Source organism: Canis lupus, chromosome 21 (assembly GCF_048164855.1).
Source record: "Canis lupus baileyi chromosome 21, mCanLup2.hap1, whole genome shotgun sequence".
In the NCBI taxonomy this organism is placed as follows: domain Eukaryota; kingdom Metazoa; phylum Chordata; class Mammalia; order Carnivora; family Canidae; genus Canis; species Canis lupus.
In genome coordinates this window covers 24,650,331-24,656,330 of record NC_132858.1, presented here as the reverse complement: position 1 = coordinate 24,656,330, position 6,000 = coordinate 24,650,331, and positions in this window count along the sequence as shown.

Below are 6,000 nucleotides of genomic sequence, written 5' to 3'. Positions count from 1 at the left end.
TTTTTGCTTTATTTTTGTTTTATTTTGGAGACTGTAACTCACTATATTGGTGGGTGGGGAGTGATCCCAGGCACTAGTTTACACATGAAATACAATTAAATTTTGCTCTTCCAGAAAATGGTACACGAAGATTCATTCTAGCCCTTGATTTAGGCTGTGGTTTCTTCCTAGGGCTTTTAAAACTGTATTTCGCAAAATAAAATGAGGCCCAAAGAGAAATGTTTCCACAACCATTTTAGGCCCAATGAGAAAACCAAGTAGATGAAGCCAGAAATGACGTGAACTTAGTCCCTGCACATAAATGAGAAGCTCCAACTCCAGGGCCTTGGCTCCCCCAGCCGTTCTTTCCTTAGCAAACTCCCCAGATATGTTCTTAAGTGATGGCTGCCTCTATCCTGTGCCAAAAAAAGCTTTAGGAAGCTTTCTGTGGGTCAACCCGTCTCTTCTAAAGGAGACTCAAATTTCTCAAAGTGGGATTTCTCAAAGTGGGATATAAAAGCTGGTAAAGCTTGCGTGTGTTTTACAAAATGCCACCTTAATTTTTTGAAGTTCTGAAAGTGAAATACCGTTGTTAATCCCAGAGTAAGCCATAAAAAGATTGTTTTTAAACTCCACTTCTAATTTGGGTTAGCCTCTTGACATTTATCTTACTTTTCGTCCATTCTTAGAGATGTCTTGTTACACTTGTCACATTTTTAAAATTAACTTTTGTAGGGGGGACCAGCAGTCGCAGGATTATTTTATGAAGTGACAATTGTAATCTTGTCAGGAAATGATGCATAATCACAATAATTTTTGCCTGGTTTGGGTACGGATTTGCACATTTTAAAAGTGAGTCAGCAAGTCTGAGCTTCACAGAAATTTGTACTTTTGAAAACTAAATCATAAAAACCACACACTGAGATTTCAGTTCCCCCAAATCCTGAAAAATAATCCTCATCATTACCCGGGACCTTCTCACTGGCTCCTCCACCCTGATTGGCAGAGGTGGATTTAAAAACAACAACCACCAGAACAAAACAAACCCTGTATAAGATCTAGCTTCTTAATCCCAGCTCAGTTGCCCTCTGGCCCGTCCTTTAACTTGAGTGTCTACATAAAGCAGACAAAGCCCCACCAGAAGTGCTTAAGAAAGCTAAAGCTAACTAATCATTTCCTTTAGAACTGTTAGGAGCCTGAAAGGGAATTTATTGCCAATCTAATCTGATATTCTAATGAGGCATTGTGAAAGCAAGCAAGCAGGTTTTCTGAACACAACTAGGCTAATAGACCTGAATTTGACTTTTACGTCTTTAGGGTCATTGCATTTTGCAATGTTTGTTTGGTTTTTATTGTGGTTTTTGTTGCTGTTTTTGTTCGTGTCCCACAGTAAATTATATGGGTCGATACATATATAAATATAGAAAGACAGATGATAAATGAATAAATAATACGTACTTGGCTGCGACAAAATGTGTTTGAAACACTGTCACTTTTACTGCATCTTGATGCGTTCTGATAGTCTGTCTTCTGTTAAAATGTAGCCCCAGAACCCATATGAGTTCATCAGAATAGATCTTGTCTCTTGAGTCAAGATCTGAGGATTTAAAATAGCCCAGAAGGCTGGAGGCGAAATTCATACTCCTTTGCTCTATCTTGTAGGGTGCTGCTACCTGTTTGAATGCAGGAGGGCAGAAGGGAGGGTGGCAAGCGGGGACGCAGCTTTCTTCCCCATTGCTCAGCGTTACTGGCAACACTGAGCATCTCCTTCATCAGACTATGAGCTTTCAAGGAAAGGGCCAACCTTTCTCTACCTCAGTTAGGAATCTGAGAGATCTAATATGATCCTGGCCTTTTTCAAAAGCGAGTCAAACTATGACTCTCATACACAAATCAAATGAACACAAGTTAAATATTTTATTTAATTCTTAATGAGGGAACCAGGTGGATGTTATAAACCATTCAAAGGAGACTCCAAAGCACAGACACCGGAGAGGAAGATTTAAATAAATGTCCAAATGGAGGCAAAGCTGGCTTCTTCGTTTGTGGGGGACGGATGTCAGGTGAACCTCTCCCCACAGGATATCATTTGCATTTCTAAAAACAAGAATTATTTTGCATTTCTCGAAGTTATCTACAGGACAGAGTTGAAAAACCGCTTCCTTAGGGTCAGAATATGATAACCCCGAAGGGCGTTCTCTAGACGAGATAATGTAATGTTCCATCAAAGCACAAAATTTCCCCCACCCCCTGTACTAACAGTAGTTCATTGCAACACGTGAATTATAGATAAATACATATGGAATCCCCATTCCTGCCTGGAATTGGACTACTCTTCCGGCTGGTGTGAGGTGACAGCCTGTTCTAGCTCCTGGGGAGCTCCAGACTGGAAGACAAGTCACAAGGAGAGCAAACCCAACTTAAGAACCACGTGGCGGTAGGGGGCAGCAAAGCTCCATTCCTGAAGAATGATGAACTGGAGTCCATGGACTTTTGAGCCCCTAAATCCCCCTGAGATTGTCTGCAAAAAGTTTGACTTTGTACATTTTTCTGGGAGGAGAGTATTTTTTTTTTTTGCTTTAGTACTTTAAATCTGTGGAAGCTATAAAGTACTTTCCCCAAGTATTGGAAATTCCATGTCCTAATTGTCATTCACAACTTGGTTGCCAAATTAAGTTCAAATTAGAAACATGTAAGTAAGGACTTATTAGGTGGAACCATACAAAAACGCCATTCTTTATAAGGTCACTAAAGAGATGCATATTGGCAATATGTTGAGGTTCAGCTTACACCTCCAGATCCCTGGTCGCCCCCACTCTGATACAGCCAATGGGTAGATGAACATCTGAGATCAACTACCATCTTGAAGGTTGAAGTTTAGGAAACTGGACTGTTGGACTCCAGTCCACCCCAAGGCCTAGATGTTTAACCCCAGCCTATTCTGGCCACTCTGAACAGTGAAAACCAAGATGGCATTAGGACCATCACCCCACCCAGTTCTGGGCTTTCTCAAGGGGTCCGATGTAGGACCACTGGCCTCAGAGTGAAAATGTCTAGCAGTAGGCTCCATGCTAAACCCCCAGAATTAGATGGCTGAGCAGGGGCTGGGGAACCTGCATTCCAAACAGGCTCCCAGGTGACTCTTCAGCAAAACAAGAGAGTAAGTAATCACAGGAGATGGGAGAGACTGAGCTGAGTGAGGTCTATCAGCTGTATCAAAGTATAATTATTAAAATGGTAAAATCATGGCTCTCACTCCAATATAGAATGGACAAGTGTCAAAGGTTTTGTTCAGCTCACAAATTTATGACAGAACCACTAGATGGTAAAGCTGATTCCAAGAGCATGTGAAGAAACAATTATAGAAGCCCCCAGGAAAAGCATTCCAAAACAACAACAAAAATAGAATGTTAGATTAAGATTGCTAGGTTAAATGAGAAGATAGTTAATACCCTCTAGGCCAAGACAACCCTAACCTTTGGGGTCATCTTTCCTACCAGATAGAAAAATACAAATTAACAGGTAACTTTGCCAGATCTGGTTATCATCACACAATAAATAGCAAAGCCAAACACAGATACATTCTGCTAGAAAATTAAACAGTCCTTGGGCGACTTCATTAAATAATTCCCCAGTATGATTTCTGAAAGGGCATGCAGCCCAACTTTTTGCCTTATTTCCAAGTTTTAAATGATTCTTTTCTACCATGAACGAAGACAGCAGAACCTCAAGTGAGTGGATGGACTCTCCTCCTCTGGGTGAGAAGATTTAGGCCACAGCAGATATACTCAAACACAAGAACCACTTGATTCAGAGGGAGCAGAAAACTGCGAAAATTCACATGTCACCTCTTTGGGTTTATTTCAGACACTAACCGTCATCATTTCGTCTTGCTTTGTAAATCAGTGTTTTGTCCACTTTCTAGTTATCGGACTTACAAACTCGGACCTCCCAGGACCGTCTCTTAGAAGTTTAACTGAAGAGCCTGCTAAGGTTTTCAGTTTTGTTCTTCTGTTTTTAATCTAAAAACTCAGGCACTTTATTTGTTTACAAAAATCAGAAATATCCTCTGATTTTCGTGAAACAATTGTCCACCTCAGGGATTAAACTTTGAGCTTCGTGAAACATGAACCGTATTAGAGGTACTGTGTGTTTCAACCCAACCTCCGTATCTTTTCATAACTTCCTTTGCCTTTAGAGGGATAGTTCAGGAATGAGTGTGTCAGTGTTGGGAATAAACATCTGAAGCTCAGCAGTGTCTTCATTCCAGTTCCTTCGACTAATTTCAGGTAAAATTAAAATGTAATCATTTTCGTGAAGTGATCTTTCAGTGGTTTTCTGTAACTGAGCTTACAGGTCTCTCTTTTCTTCTTCGTACTTTTTTTGGGATTTTTCCTTTTTTAAAAATTATTTTCTTAAAACTTACTTTAACGATCGAATTTACCATTCTTTATGATGATACTAGCATCTACCATGTATCGGCTCTCTGAGCGCTGGAAAAAGAAGTTTTGTTTTAAAATAACTTTATTGGGATGTGCTTTACATATCATAAAATCCACCCATTTCAAGATATTTATGCACCAGTATTCATAGCAGTATTATTCACACCAGGCAAAAGGTGGAAACAACACAAATGTGCTTCGCTGGATGACTGGGTGAACAAAATGCAGGCTATCCCTACAGAGGACTGTGATTCAGCCTTAAAAAGGAAGGAAATTTTGAGATGCGGCCACATAGATGAGTCCTGAGGACATTGTTCTAGGCGAAATGAGTCAGTCACAAAAGGACGGATCCTGTATGATTCCACCTACGTGAGGATCTAGAAGAGTCCCATTCAAAGAGGCGGAAAATAAAGTGGTGGCTGCAGGGTCTTGGGGAGCAGGGGAGGGGAGTTTTGGTCTAGAAAGACGAGAACATTCCAGGGATGGATGGATGGTGAGGGTTGCACAACAATGGGAATGTACTTAATGCCACCACCCAACGGAACACCTAAAAATGATTGGAATGGCAAATTTTATATGTATTTTGCCACAACAAAAAAAAGAAAGAATGGCAATTTCAGAAGTACAGTTCAAGTTACTTTTAGTCACTTTACTAAGTGATGGAACATCATCATCAGTTTTTTTTATTTATTTATTTGTTTATTTATTTATTCTTTTTCTCATCAGTCAGTTTTAGGCAATGCTGGTCCCTGCAGGGAGATCCCTGAGGCCCACCTGCGGTGGATCCGCGTTCCCGCCCCCACCCCCACCACTAACCGACCTTCTCTCTATATAAATTTGCTTTTCCAGGACATTTCACGTGTACATACGGACTCATACAAAAGTATGGTGTTGTGTGTCTGGCTTCTTTCATTTAGCACAACATTGTTGAAGTCTGCCCAGGATGCAGCATGTGTCCGTAATTTGTTCCTTCTTTATTGCCAGACAGGACTTCACCGTGTGGGTATAGCCTTGGACCCGGTCGTCAATAGCCAGTTTCAGTTGTTTCTAGTTTTGGGTTATGACATGCAGTGCGGTCAAGACCAGTCATGCTTTGACCGAACCCAGAGACAGCTTAAACCTACTCTCTGCCGTGTGTGTGTGTGTGTGTGTGTGTGTGTGTGTGTGTGTGGATGTGTGCGAGTACGGATGTGCGTGTGCGTGTGCGTGTGCGTGTGCAGCTCTCGCCGTCTCGCCCTCCAGCCTGCAGGGCCGCACAATTCGCTGCGCCTCCGGGAGGGTCGCGGCGCTGGTCTCGCGGGGGGACGCGGACGGGACGCGGAGGCCTGAGCGCCCGGTGCCCGCGGGGGGCAGAGGAGGAGGCGCGACCTCCCGGCCTCCAGGTCGCTCTGGCGCCGCCCGGGGCGCTCGGCGGGCGTTGCCCTGCGGTGGACGAGGGCCCGGGGAGGCAGCCCCGGCGGAGCCAGCCCGAGGCGCGGCCAGCGAGCTGCGGCCTCCCGGGACCGGGGCCGGCGTCCCCCAGGAGGGGCAGAGGCGCGAGGCCCGAGCGGAGGCGCTTCGCCGTGTGACGCCGCCTCGC